Genomic DNA, 15,332 nt, shown 5'->3' with positions numbered 1-15,332 from the left:
GACCAGGGCGGGAGTGTCCCCCTGTACTTGGCACTGGTGAGGTCACACCTCCAGTGCTGTGTCCCGTTCTGGGCCCTCACTACACAGAGACATTGAGGGGGTGGAGAGACTTCAGAGAAAGGCAACAGAGCTGGGGAAGGTGCTGGAGAGAGAGTCCAAAAGCAGCAGAGACTATTCCTTTAAACAATGCAGCCTTGTAAACAAAGCCCTGGGAAATAAACATCCTTTACAACTGTCAAACTCAGAGCAAATGTTCATTTTCTCATTGCCAGAAGCATTTCTTAATCTGAGAAAGTGAGACAGAATGGCTGCAATCATACCTACTCTTTGAACAATCCATTTGCAAGAATAGATATGAATGTCACACTAAAAAAAAAAAAAATTGTTGGCTATTGAGGTGAAATAATCAAAAGGGCTGAAATAACAAGCACTGAATCTAACCCAACAGGTCAAGGGGTTTAAATTAGCAGCACATTTTCTTGACAAAGTAATCAGCTACAAAATCCATGCGTTCTCACATTTTTTTGCAAGGCTAACTTGTCTTTGAGACTTAAAAGACTTTTTGCCATGTAAAACAGAGGAAAAGGATAGGAGATTCTGCAAGGAAGCTGCAATTAGAGTGATGTGGCAGATCTTTGAAACAAATCTGAGGGAACACGTAATGATTCTGGAAGGGTAAGTGTGAAACTTCACAGGGACGTTTCAGGTTCAGTGGTTGATGCTGACTGTCATTTTTTCTTGCCCTTAAGCCAAACCAAACATGGTTAACCAAGCCTCTTGCAGCAAATTCTATCAGCTAGATAAGATGTGCAGCACTTAATGTACAGAACGTTGGCTGATTGTGGATGTCGCCAGAGAAGAATGTGAGGGCAACTCATTTTTTTGTTAGAAACTCTGATTGGGACAATTCCATCTCAGCATGAAAAGATTATCACTGCCCCACTGATTGGTTAACCTCTGTTCCCATTATTCAGGTTTCTGCATGCAATAAATTGTCTGTCCAATACATATTGAAAAATCAGTGGAAGAATTCCTATTGATTTCCCTTGGATTGTGTTGTAATATTGGGCTCAGCCTTTTTGCTGCATTGCTTTAGCACTGGGTCATCAGCACTGAAGTGTCAGCTAACAGAAGCCAAGGAGTCGTGGCAATGTTTTTCTCATGTGACTCATGAATGGATGTTTAGAATAAAATAAGAGCATTAGAAATAGCCAAGTTCCTGTACAACTTATGCCCTTTAATTACCTTCTGTCACAGCAAGTTTTAGTTGTTTTTCATTTAGAAGATGCCCTCACACTGGCAAAATGTGCTGTTTCATCCCTGCTGGAAATGTTGGTTTGGTTTTTTTTAAATTTTAATATGAGACATCAGGGAGGTGGAAGGAGAACAGGGGTTTGAAGCACCCTGACATGTGGTACTGTATCTTATGTTTCCCTAACTCTCTCTTCAAGGTGAGCAGTCAAGATAAGCCAATGATCTGCAGCCCATCTAATTTGTTTTTCCATCATTTTCTTAAGTTGTCTTATGTGCAATAATCATTACAGCGTAAGTGACACTGCTGGGAAAATCAATTCTTCCTCACTGAATAGAAAATAAATTACACTACGCTTAAGTCATAGTTGGTATTTCCTTTATTTTGTTGGACTTGAAGTTAACCACTGGGTACTTTGCCCAGGAAAGTTCTGTGTCTTCTGGCAAAGGCACTGCTTGCTATAAACATTAAGGAATCTACTTCCAATCAAAATGTAATAAAAAATGTTCATGGATTTACGCTGAATTTTCTGTCAGATGTTCAATATTACGTCCTTGAAGACTATAAAGTCTCTGAATATTTATTAGCAAGATGGAAGTCTATTCCAGATAGGCTTTGAACCACGCTCACCACTGGAGCATGTGAATGACTTTCAGTAGTACATCTGTCATATATTCTATTATTACAAGATTACTATTCCTCTTCTGCTGTTTATCTATAATTCAACCACAACAATGAAAAAGACTCTTATGTGCTATTCATGAGCACAAAGCCCACATAACTGATGCCAGCTTTTCAACCTGAGGATGAATGGGAGTTAGCAGAGGTTATCAGCACCTTGCATTGTTCTCATACCTCTAGGGTGTTATCCCACAGTGTGCCAAAAACCTCTTCACTTTTACTATATTTGATAAAATGCATTCAGGGCTGGTAGTTTGTACTTTGCTTAAATTAAACAAAAAGTTTCGTTGCAGGGGAAGGAAAAGGGGGCTGGGGTTGTTGAAGTGCTTTAATTTTCTGTGTGGCATTTATTCCTCAGAGCAGGTGCTCAGGGCATTCAGGATGAAATCCCTGTGAGGAAAGGGTGACACAGGATAAAACCCCTGTGATGAAAGGGGAGCTCCTCAGTGACCAGGTCCTACCGCCAGTAAGACACTGCAGCTTCCCGGGAGCAAAGTCCCTTTGGAAAAAAAGAATCCAACAAAACAAACAACAAGGGTAAAGGGGATAACAAGGTGCCTGTGTGCACCTATCCCCTCCCATTGCCCAAAGTCTGATTGAAGTTAATTCACCTCCCTTGTTCCCCTGCAGTGGATAACCCTTGGCTGAGCACTGGGGTTAGAGAGAACTTCTGTGTTCTCCAACACCCTTTCCTAACCTACTCCATGGAAATAGACTTTTCCAGTGATCTGACCAAGAATCTCTTCACCTGAGCATTAAATGCTATATATAATGCAGGATGCTTGGTGCTTGCTTATCTGTTTAGTTCTGTCCTCCCTGTAAATTCCTACATTTATCTTCAGGGGAAAAATTGTTATTTTGGGGTTTTATTTATTATTTTGGAGGGTTTTTTTCCTTCTGGGGAAAAGGAAAGGGAGTCTGTGTTTATGTTTGGATAACCTGGAGTATTTTCAGTATCCAGCTCTGTGTACAGCTGTTCTGGGAGAGATACTGAAAAGCTGCAAGTGGATTCTTTTGCCATCTTATCACATTCAGACAAGAGAAGACACCCCTTGGCTTATAATGATAAGCTACAGCCTTGATCGATTTGATCTGGGCTTTTGTTCTTCTTCATAATCTGAGCTATTGATTCTATTTATTAAAACTAATTTAAAAAACACAAGCCCTGAGTGCTCTGCTGTTCCAGATCAGGCTGCTCCAGGCAGTCTGATCTGAAGCTAATCCATTCACTGCTGATTTATTTTCACTTTGTTTTCAAGCAGAGTTCTGTTCTGTTTCTGGTTTTTTGGTTGGTTTTTTTTTTTTTGGGGGGGGGTGGTTCTCTGTTTCTGTCTGAGAAAAAAGGCATTTTGTTTCACACCTCCAGTGCAAGCAGGGATGCTTAGATTCCTTTTTCTGATATATGAAGTCAGGAAAGTTACCTGACTCTTTTTCATGCAGGTTTTTGTTCAGAAGGTGGCCTACTGTGTATTGTTCTCTACTGTCTTAAATCAAAACGCTACCTTTATGCTAGAAAAAAAAAAATATTTGCTTAAAAGCACTCAATCTTGCCATCTTGGAGTTCATGGGAGTCACCACGTTCCTAAACTAAGGGCCAGCAGAGGAAATTTTTTCCCTGTAATTCCTGCCAAGCACAGGTTTGTCTAAGGGCTGGTTAATAGTTCTCTAAATATAAATATCTTTATTCAGACTTAGATAAATAGAATGAAGCCCTTATTGTTCCAAACAGATTCAAAGAGGAACCTTAAGGAGATAGACACTTTTCAGCACCAAGCTGGCTTTGAATTTCTGGGCAAAATCAGCATTTAGTGACTTTGTGGTATTTTATTTACTGCAGGTGCATTTTGTTAGATATTATTGCGCCTTCTTTTTCCCAGTTTAAGACAATTATTTAAATCTTTAACCTCCAAATTATTTGGCTGGTTCAAAGCTCTCTGAGTGTCCAGCTTGTGCAGGGACTGCATATTGTGCCCACTGCATCTTTCAGTGTTTGCTGCTGTAGTGTATTCTTTCCACTGTAAAAAAAAAGCCCCATAGTCAGTTCCTAATTCATGCTGAGGTCTGCTTGGTCATCCTCCCAGTCTAAAGCCTGCAATTTCTTCTGCAGCATGTCAGAACTATCAGCTGGAATCAATCAGGCAAAACATAAGCCTTGATATTGTCATGAAGGAAACAGGCACAAGGTAATATAGAGTAATATCCTCTGATGCCTCGGTCTGGCTTTGAAAACACTGGGCTTTGCTTCAGAATCAATATGGGCACAGCAAGATGGAGTCAGTGTTGCTGAATATAACTCTGTAGGTTAGAAATGCCTTATGCAGTGCATTAGGAAGTTATCTTTGTTTCCACTTGGGAGCCACAGGTAGATTATTGATGGCATACTCGCTATAACCAACATTTAAGCAAAACCACAGCTGTTCAGATGCAGTAAGAAAGAAACTCCCCACAGCTTGTTTACAACATAATCTTGCCCCAAACCTTCACAGAGATGTTGTATAGCCCACAGGGCATCTTCTGCAAAGGGTCAGCAACTCAAATTTGACCCATCAGCTCCAGCTGAGGCCGTGCTATTCCCAGTTTCCACTTCCTTATCCCTGGGTCTCCAGGCAGGGTTACAGCTCAGCAAAGGCAGATCATGGCAAGTTTTAGCCCCTGTAGGAAGGGACCCCTTCCTTTGCCTGCTCTCTCCCTGCAATATCAGCTGTGGCTGGAAGTGAATCAAGCATCCTATGCACTACAGGGAGTCTTAGGAGCTGCTAAGGCTTGCTTAAGAATCAGAGAAGAATTAAAGATACTTTAACACAGCACTCCAACCTCCAAATAATTCCAGCCCATGGAATTTGTGTTGAAGCATCTGTCCTTGTCCACCCTCTCCAGGATTTCTGTGGACCTCTAGAATCCCTTTAATCTTTCCATGCCAAAAAGTAAATTGGTTATTCCTCTTACAAAAGTCACATCATGTCTTTGGTCAGCATTAGTGCCCTCCTCTTTACCTTTCCCAATGCTCAATACACTTTTTGAGATGCAAGGGATCAGAACTGCACCCTCTGTTTTTACAGTAGAGAAGGGAAAGTTTCAGAAAAAGACTGCAGCAAACAAGTGACACAAAACCCTTAAGCATTTAGAGGATTATGAACCTCAATTTGCTTTCCAGTCCACCTCCCAAAGAGGGCCTGGGAGAGGAGTAAGGGACAACTTGAGACTTTGCACTGGCAGTTCAACTGGCCTGATTTACAAAGATTATCAAAATTACCCAGGAAAAGAATTTGTGGAGAGCCGAAACAGTCTTTTAATATTTCCATTATTAAGGTATGCTGAACAGTCCTTGGCACATTTATTTTTGGTGGTGTCTCGTGGAGCCAGTTCTGTGCAATGAAATAGGAGTCTGAATGAGGTGCTGAAAGCATTAAATCGTATCAGCAAGTGCCACATCCACATGCCTTTTTTTACCCTGTTTTATGCAAGGAGATGCCTATCACAGTCATTTAGAGAGCTGATGTCACAGTCAAATCAAGAAATATGATGGAAGGGTGTGTAGGAAGGGGGCAGAAGTCTCATCCATTGAGGTTAGATGTTGCAAAGAATATATTTTCCCAGGCATAACTGCTAAACTCTTTCTTAGAGGTCTTCCATAATCTGCAGCTGTGCCATGAGCAGGTCAAGTTTCTCCCATCTCTATTTCACTCTTCTATCACCCTTTTTTAGGAGGACCATGTATGTTTATTATTTTTAAGTGCTCTAGGGAGGGTTCATATTTGAGAAGCAGTCTGAAGGTGAAAGCAGCAAACACATCTTTATTCTGAACACAACCCAGCATTTCAGTTGCCACTGTGGTCGAGGTGGCCTCTTTCTGAAACAATACTACTCACTTTCAGATACAATAAAGATCCATGCTTGACAACAGTGCAGGCTTTGTCCTGTGTGTTACTGGGAAAGGACCTGTCAGTCTTAAAGGAAATAGTACAGTCAGTATTTTTAAGGATAGTGGCACACTAGCTGCCATGCTATATTTAGTCAGGAGCATCATCTTAATATGTGAAAATAAATCCATGGGTAACGGAAGGTAGATAGATAAATTCAGCTTTTTTGCAGTGGCAAGGTAATTTCTGCTAAAATAATAGGAAAATGTAATTATTTATTTTGTTTTGTACAAGGAGAAGTAAGGAGAATTTCTTGCTTTTTCATTCCCTATCAAATTGGTGATGTCTGTGGGGAAGGGACCTCAATAACAGAGAAAGACTGCGAGGGAGAAGAGATACTCTCAGGAGAGTGCAGGAGAATATTAGAAGAGTGCAGGCACCTGCAGTTGATATCCCTGTGATTGCTTTCCTCAGCAATCTCCAAGAGATGAGCTGAGAAAAGTTCTTCACTTGGGAGCTCTGTGACTGGGAAGAGGACCAGTGACATGGGAGTGTGTGCTGAGCAGTGGCAGTGAACAGGAATTTTTACAGGACCTGAATAAAATGCGCAAAGTGCATTAAATTGTGAGGGCTGTGAGCTCTCTTACAATTACAGGAACCCGTTGCTCACTTTAATCTCATGGCTTCTCCCATTCTCAGTGTGCTTTGTGGCTCACCCCCTTTCACATGCAGCAGCAATTCCAAGAACCAACCCCTGAAAGATTCAGCAGAGATTCAGATCAGAGGAAGGTATGACCAGAGGAGATTTGCTTTTTTGCATGCAGCTGGAGTGACCAAAATTGGGGATTTTTTATCACTTTTAGTGTTATTTCAAAACTTAAGCATTTAAAATTTAAATGTGTGCTTCAGTCGTTAAAAAGAGGTAAATTCTCCACTTGCCACGGTGCCAGAGAAGCAGGAGCATGGGGCACATGCCCAGTACATTTCTGTACTTCAGGAGAGCTGTGTCAGCACACGTCTGGCTGGTGCCCTGGGAGGAGCAGGGTAGGTGCTGTTTGCCTCTGGGACCCCTCCTCCCAGAGAGGCTGTTTTCCCAAGAATTCCAGTGGAGTTAGTTGTGTTTGACACTCACACTGCTCTTTGGAAAACACAGCACATAGTAGATAGCAGAGAGAATGTTTACTTTTGCAGAGCTTATATTCAGATAGGAAAGAGGAGTATAGTGTCTCAGTGCTGCTTCTTAAATGGTTTCTGACTGCCCTGGCACTGGGAGTATCTGATATCTCATTACAACTCCAAACAAGCCTTTGCATGTATCCAAATTAATCCAAATATTTGGTGGGGACCCTGCTACTTATTAGACTGTGTGCTAAGTAGGGAATGTAGCAGTGAGTGTCTTTCTCTTCATTAATATTCTTCATTTCTCTTTCATTAATATTCTGGGATATTTCAGCTGTGTCCCATGAAGCAGCATAGGTATAGTGCCTATGAAGATACGGATGGGAAAGAAGATAAAAAGCACTCTAGCTGTTTCTAATGAATTTATCAAGATAAACTGACACAGTTACAAATTATTAATTTGGTGGTTTGGTATCCAGCGATGATTCAGCAAGAAGTTCTGCAGAAAAGCTTCCTTTTCTCTTTTACCTTTCCTAACCCAACTCAGAACTGAAGGGATTTTGTCCCTGGAGGATTTGTCTCAGTCCATAAAAATAACATCCCGTATGGTGAGCCTGCCAACATAGAAAGTCCCGAAGTCTTAGAGGCAGAGACACCACACGCAAAGAACATTTGTCACCTTTTGGGTACGACCTCAGGCAGTGAACAAACCCCAGTTCTCTCCCTGCTGTGAAGTAAGATCTTTTCTGACTTATTCTTGGGACAGGAAGAGTCTAAGTGACTGGCTGTGTGCGAGCAGGATGGCTATTCTTGCACTGCATCAAAAGAGGGGAAGAAAGTTGTGAAGACAATACCTAAAAATCTTCCCATCTGATTGAACTGTGGACATTTTCCAGAACTGTATTTGCCTTGACAAGCTGCCCATGGGAAAGAACGCAAAGTGAAACATTCTTTTTGCAAGAACAAAATACCCAGTACTTGTACAATGCTCCTTTTGTTAGGAAAATATGCAGAGATATTAATTTAGAGCTATTAACATAAATAGATGTAACACCAAGAATGTTACTCAGAGTGAATGAATTTTTAATGGCTCCTCCTCACCATAAAGATGGTTGCAGATATCAAGGTCAGGTTTTAAGGAAGCTGTACATTCATCACATGCTGTACATTTCTCAAAGGCCCCTGTGAGTGAGCTGTGAGGAACAAGGATGGGCTCTTCTAAAAGTAGCATAGTGTCTTACAGGATAATCAAAACTAATAAAAGTATAGCTATTTGTAAAAATAAAGCAATCACTATTTCCTGGCTCTCTGTAACCAGGACAGGATAACTTCATTCACTGGTGTTATTTATCTTGCACAGAACACTTTTCACAGCATGCCTTTGACGTTAATAGAAGCAATTTTAGCTGTGCTTTCAAGCTTACTGCTGGCCTTTTTTGTGGTAACTCATTCCAAGCAGTTAAACTCTTCCCAGATGCAAACATGATAACTGTGATTTCTGCTCAGAGGCCTAAAGAGGACTTGTTTGTTGCAATTTGTGCCCTTTTTGTCCGTATGTGTGTATACTGTAGAGGAATCCAGAGCTCCAGCTTTGCTTTGCCACAGCTCTGGGTAAGCTTAAAGCAGGGAGGAGATCCTTCCTGCCAAGACAGCGTTGCTTTGCCTGCTTCACCTGATGACATCGTGTAGCTGCTGCTACTTGCACCTAAATCTTCAACAAAATTGATTGTCAGGGACTTTACAAAATCAGTTAACACACACAGGCACCCGGTCTGAATAATCACAACTCTTGTGCATCTCCAGCTTTGCCTCAGTGTAAATCAACCCAACCTAAATACACTGAAATAACTACAGTAAGTAGTTATTTCATTACCATTAACCAGTCAAAGTCTCAGTGTTGGATTCCTTTTTCTGATTGGGAATTTTGCCATTTTCTCTTTTTTTTTCCTGTTCCTCCGTATCCAGATTCCTCCCACCCCATTCGAGCAGAGCTATTTAAAAGCATCTTGGAGCTTTATTTTTAACTGGCTGCACGTGTGACCTCAGGAGGAAGCTATCTGCAGTGCCGCGGGGGATGAGGCAGCGCTACTGAGGACAGTGTGTGCTTTGTCCAGAAATGAAAAGGGTATCAGTGCTGAGACTAAACATGCCTTGGCTTTGGAAAACCGACTCAGGGAGGAGGGAGAGTAAGCTTTGCAAGCCCATTGCTTGACCACTTTTACAGTTTTTTAGATGCTTGGTTGTTTTGTTGGGTTTTTGTTGGTTTGGTTTTTTTTTTCTCAACAGTTTTCTGTTTCCTTATCTCTCCTTATCAGCTGTTAGCTGCCTCTGGGCACTGTGGACAATTAATTAGCTGACCTAAGCAGGGTCCTCGGGGAAAAACAAATCCCACAGCAAATTTGCTGTGTGCCTGTGGGAGCAGGATCACAGCTCTGCTGAGAAAACAGGCATGTTGTTATCCATGCCACGGTGTTGTGGGCACTCTGCAAGTGAAAAGCCCACAGGGCATTGGGGGTGTGATCTTGAAATGCTTCCCTGCAGCTTTTTGTGGCTGGGGGGGCATTATTACACTGGGTAAGTGTTAACTAAATTTAGAATAGGAGTGCAATCAGTACTATTAATTATCCTTTTAATCTAATTCCAAAAAGGAAAGGAAATTGATTTTTATGGGAGGCCTGATAAAGATTAAGAAGTGATTTTTCATCAGCTGCTGCACTTATTCCTTTTAGAATCAGACCTGCAAAGCAGATGGACATCACAAATAATTTTATCAACGCAGTTCTAATTGTATTTACTTTGTCTGTACAATACTTTATTTAATAGCTCACAAACCAAAATTTTTTCTTTCTCATAGATGCCCTTTACATCACCCCTAGACCTGAAGCAATTCCCAAGTAGCCTTTCTGAAAGGAGGACACATTCCCTCCCAGATTAACCCTACGTTTTCTGTCTTCTTCATAAAACGTGCATTGCCTAGATTTTCCTTGGAATCCTCACCTTTACCAGCTTTTATTATCCCACAAGAGGAATAAACCAGCTGCACTGTCTAGATAACTTCTTCCACAGGCATTTAAAAGGGATGAGGAGCTGACTTAAGCACATTAGGTGGATGCAGTGATCAGATGCTTCAATCCAGATTGTGCATGTTAGCAAGGGATTATTCTCTTTCTCTCATAAATCCATTTACATGTGTATGAAGTGGGGCCTCTCAGACACTCAAATCCATGGATCATGTCTCAGTTGAACAAATGAATTGCAAAGCTCTTCCTCCATTATTCAAGTGTGCCTGAGCTATCAGGGTCCGCTCTTTGAAATGAATCTGTAGTTACATGAATAGTCATTATTAGAGAAATATTCTGCTTGGCTTTGGGTTTCTCTTAAGATATAATGCCATATCTCCCTGAAAAGATGAGCCAGCAGGATGGTGGGAGATGTTTTTGTCACTGCCTGTGTCATTCCTCATGATCCTGCTTTACCCAGCCTTACAAAGTCCCTACTTCAGAATCCCATGGGATTGAGGTGTCTAATACAAATCTTTTCCCGTTCTTAAGTTAAAGCCTCATGAGTGTTGAAAATAGCTTAGCAGCATGATATGAATGCACTCTAAAGACTTTAAAACCAAAAAGCAAATAAACCCAATCTTTTTGCATTTAGCTTGATGGGTTTTGAAGCCTGATGTTTAGCATCCAATTTATGACTTTTGTACTTCTCTCTGCCTGTTGTTAGGAAAGGGAAAACATAGCTTTGTCTGAAAGCACCTACAACCTACTTAATAGATTCCAGAGGTTTTTCCACTTAAGCAGCTGAGTAGGAGAAATACTTTAATGTTCAGATATATCTGCATCTGCCCCTTCCCAGTGAGATGCTCGCTAGAACCAGGCCCTAGTCACAGTGAAGTCATAGGACGGTGTGAACCCATTTCAGTGAGCTGGAGGCTTACAAATGTTCTTCATAAATTTAAATTAAATCGCATTCAGCTCTAAGGAATCTCATTATTCATTCTGGTGAGAATTAGGACAGAAGTTTAGGGCCAAAGTGACACAGATCAATTGATTTTCACCATCTGGGATGTGGTCTGCAGTATCTATTTGTCTCCTATTACAGCATGAAAAGCAAAATAGTCCTTCACTGTTATATTGACTTATCAAGCAAAAACATAAAAAAAAACGCCCCACCAGGATGCAGGTTCTTGTTGATTTGTGCATTTAATCAAGAGCACGTTAAATAGGTCATAGAATCATTTTGCCTTCCCCTGATGTAAAGCAAAAATTCATCTGTTGCTCGTGCAGGAACCTCCAAAGCAAGAAGTAAAAACAAAGAAACAACAAAGAAACAACCAAAAAGAATTAGAGAGAGTAAATTAAATTTCATTGTAAATCTTTGTTTGACAAAATGCACATTGCTGCAGAGGATTAGAAGGTGATAGCATCAGTCTATTAGCTCAGAGATTAAAGTAAAAATGTTCTTCAAAATCCTATCGCATTTTTTTCTTTGGAATCAAAGTTGGTGATTTAGCATTATGGTCACTGAATCTTTTTGGCTTTTTATTTTATTTTCCTTTGGTCTTTAAGTTATAAAGTTTATAGTATCTGCTTGATATAGCTCATTTTAACGTCAAGAATTTGCAATTTACATGAGGCAGAGAAGATAATTCTACAATGCACACACTTTTCTGATTAACTGTGTGTGACTTAAGTAGATCTAAGAAATGTGTTTTAACGAGTGTTTTGAAAGACCTAAATTCAGCCAGGCTTTATGATGCAGAAATTCTTTTATTTTTTTTTTAACCAGTCCAATTTCTGATAATCAGTGCAGTTCTTTGTTGTGCAAGGTTATTGATAGTGGCAGGGGGAGGCCTTTGCCAAAAATGGGGCTGGGAGGAGGGGACACAAGGATGAAAAAACAGTGTGGGAGCAAGTTCTGGTGGAAAATTTATGCCAAAGAGCACCATATTAATTGTTCAAGAAAAACTTGTGGGACCAGGGTCTGAGAATTCTTCTGATGAATGTGTAAAATGCATGATTCCAGACACAAATGGCAAACCTCACAAACACAGTGTAGCTACATTGGCTTCACTCCACAGGTTTCCTTTGCACTTATTTTCAGAGGCAATTAGCAGAAATTACCTGTATAGGTCCTCTTTTTTTATCTTCTAATTTAACAAGCCTTTTTAATCACCCATACCTTGAGCATCAGACATTTGAATAATGACATCCAGTCCTCCATCCTTTCATGAAGAGGTCAATCTCCTTTCTGTCACTGGAATCATGTGGGGCTGCATGAGAAAGCATTAATTTTTCTGAAGATTTTTTTTTCCTTCGTGTCTTATTCTCTGCCTGTCTGAACTACTTCAGCTGAAGAAGACTCTATTTTAAGAAAAGATCAATAAATCTCTTCATAACTGGAAATGTTAGAGGTTTATTCCAGAACACTTTAGCAGTATCTGCTGATTTCTGTTCTTTGCATCATGTCCTCTACAGGCTTTGAGATTAATCTGTCACTGTGATATTTCTGTGATACTGGACACAGCCATGCAAAATCAAGATGCATTTCTATTGTTTGCTTTTCATAAGGGTATAAAGTGCAAGTCATCTGTGTCAGTGGCTTCATATTAACAAAGATACTGCTGTTTTAAACATCAGGTTTAAATGTCCAATATAAATAAACAAATCTATAGGAGATAGTTCTGCCCTCATCTTGACAGGTCTAGCTTTAAGTTGCAACATTTTTTTTTAGCAGCATCATAGTAGAGGAATTTACTCACATCCATTCACAAGACAAACAAAAAGATACAATAGAGATATGTAAAACAATTAAAAATGAGAAATGGAAAAAAGCTGTGGGAATTTTGTATGTTCAGTCCAGAGAAACATAGAAAGTATGAGTGTGATTGTAAAACTGGAGCAGACAGGTCAGTCCCTACCAATAAACTCCTCAAGAATCACTTTCAACAGATATTTATGTCAGGATTTAGAAACTTCTCCTGGATATCATTGAAGCAATGGGCCAGACTGAAATCTATCCTTTTCCATAGTGAATAACAATAGTTAATATTGCCATTTTTCTATTTCCAGCCATGTATATTGCCTTCACACAATGCAGGATAACCACGTGACCATCTGGGGCTTTTCTCCTTCTCCATGCTTCCTGCTGTGTCATTTGTGAAGTTTTTGGTGGCTCCAACACTGGAGTCCTTTCTGGGACTTTCTCATGCCTTGTGTGGGGCACCTGGCTCTGGGTTTTCAATTCCACACCATTCACTGAATGTTTAGGCTTTCAGTGCTTTCCTTTCTGGTACCTAAGTGCCAACATAAATTTTTAGGACCACACACTGCATCTCTGTCTTAAGTACACATTTTTTAAAGGAAGCTTTTTTTTATTTTCTTCTCTTGACATGAAACATGCTTGAGCAAAGGTGGGCTGTATTCATTTAATTGACCCTAAAATAGTCCCAGAAACAAAACCTAGGAAATGCTTTCCATTTATTTTCTCCATGTACCTCAGAAAGAATTGGTCCTGAACAGCCAGTATCTCATGTTAAGTACAGATTGATTCTTGGAGACTAATTGGTGAGATTTATTGACACTAGAGAATTTGGCTAGTTATAATAGATTCTATTCATTATGCAGTTGATACTTCAATGAGTAGCTGATCCTAATTTTCACTGTTAGTTATGCCTTTAAGTCTGACTTTCTATAGCTCACACAGAGATGTTGAAAAACAATTAACCTTAATTTTTTTTAAGTAGAATATGAGATTTCAGCTATTAAACTTCAATTCTATTTTAACTGCTTCAGGCCATTAGACACGTGGACCCTGAATTCTGGCACCTTATTAACACAGGATATCAGCATCTTCAACAAAGAAACTCAAGGTCTGATTTCTAGTTTTATGCAGATGTGGCTTTTCTCATATCAGTAACCCCATCTATGAATGAGGTTCCCTTCTTTTCATTAGTTTCTGTATCAGACTGTAATTTCTTGTTGTGGTGAAGCACAGCATAGGCCAGCGTTTAATTAGAAATTGCAAATGTCCTGATGACCTGTGCCTGCAGAGAGAGGATTCATTTCAGCACGTTGCCATAAAAAAATGATGACTGGCTTTTCAGACAAAGCCCTTTTTTTAGGGCTCAGAAATTAGGCGTGCATTTCTACAAAGCAGAGTTTGAGAGAGATTTCAAAGCAGATCAAAGTTAAAGGGTTTCCTGATGGTTCAGCTTTGTAGCACTAAGCCTGCTGGGTGTTCTGCAAGGATCCATTGTACCCAAGCACTCTGAAAGCACAGCCACAGCTTTGCATGCATTACGCCAGCCCCATTTTCAGTCGGGTTTTACAAATTGCCTAATCCAGGTTAGGCCTTTTCTGGAAGCTCTTTTATCCTTCTAACATTTGCATAATGATCTCAATACTGTAATTCTTGTGTGACAGTGTGTTGAAGCTCTTTCTGATTTACATTAACGATAGCACAAGAATAATGAAATACCAAATTGACTTCATCATCTTCCACAACTGAGAATACCATAAATTTCAATGTCTGAAAAAAGTGTGGGACCAAGTTCACTCCTGGTGTAATCACTATGACATCTCTGGAACTAGGTGAGGTGTGCATTGACTTTCTCCTGCTTAAGTAAATATTAACTCATGAGAGGGTAGATTCTATTAAAGACCTACAATTAAAAAATGTGAACTTGTCACATTGGTACTCTGACAGAATAATAGGTTTTTTCCCCCTAAAATTCTGATTAAAACATGATAATCTCCCATGAAAATTCTCAGCTAATCATCTGAAATAAAACATAGATGAGGATTGCATGAATACTTTATGTGGATGGTAAGGAAGTAAGTCTCTAGTTTTGAGGCATTGTGTTAAAATTTGCAGGACTGCACAGCGGGTAATAGCAGGCTGAATTCCCATTTCTGTCCTCCTGCAGACCTTACAATGAGACAGCATATGAGCTGAAAGGTGATCCCAAAAAGCCATGCAAAACCAGTTCTGAGATGTTGAAAATTAGGGGTGGTGTGGCAGATATGCTCACTGGAAAAAAAGACTTCCAAGGTAATGCAGAAAAAAACTCATCTCTACTTCCACAGAAAAACAGACTAAGAATCTGAATCCCAGAGTGTGATGTATGAATGTAATGTGTCCATGTGTGTAAACTGGGTGGGTGTTTTTTTTTTTAAATAAGGAAAAAAACCCACTTTTTAACAACTGTCTCTCAATGCAACCAATATTATCTGATGGCTTGTAATGAGCAGGTCATGATAATATATGCATTTGTTTGTGCTAGCTTCTATTCAATGATTACATGTGTGAAAGAAAACAATCATGCAAATGACACCTTATTTCTCTGAGGAGTATTAGAAACGCTATATAACATTTCCAGAGTTCTATCAGAAGTTTTCTAGTTTTCTTTTTGTTTA

General features: G+C 39.9%; 1 protein-coding gene across 1 annotated transcript in view; it reads left to right on the top strand.

The window, feature by feature from the left end:
- Window positions 1-15,332, top strand: part of FSHR (follicle stimulating hormone receptor) — a gene marked incomplete at both ends in the record, with an annotated part of 78,112 nt that overhangs the window by 12,702 nt on the left and 50,078 nt on the right. The gene's annotated exons all lie outside the window — the stretch shown is intronic.

The sequence above is a fragment of the Fringilla coelebs genome, assembly GCF_963513975.1.
Source record: "Fringilla coelebs genome assembly, chromosome: 3".
In the NCBI taxonomy this organism is placed as follows: Eukaryota; Metazoa; Chordata; class Aves; order Passeriformes; family Fringillidae; genus Fringilla; species Fringilla coelebs.
This window is presented reverse-complemented; position numbering and strand designations above follow the sequence as displayed.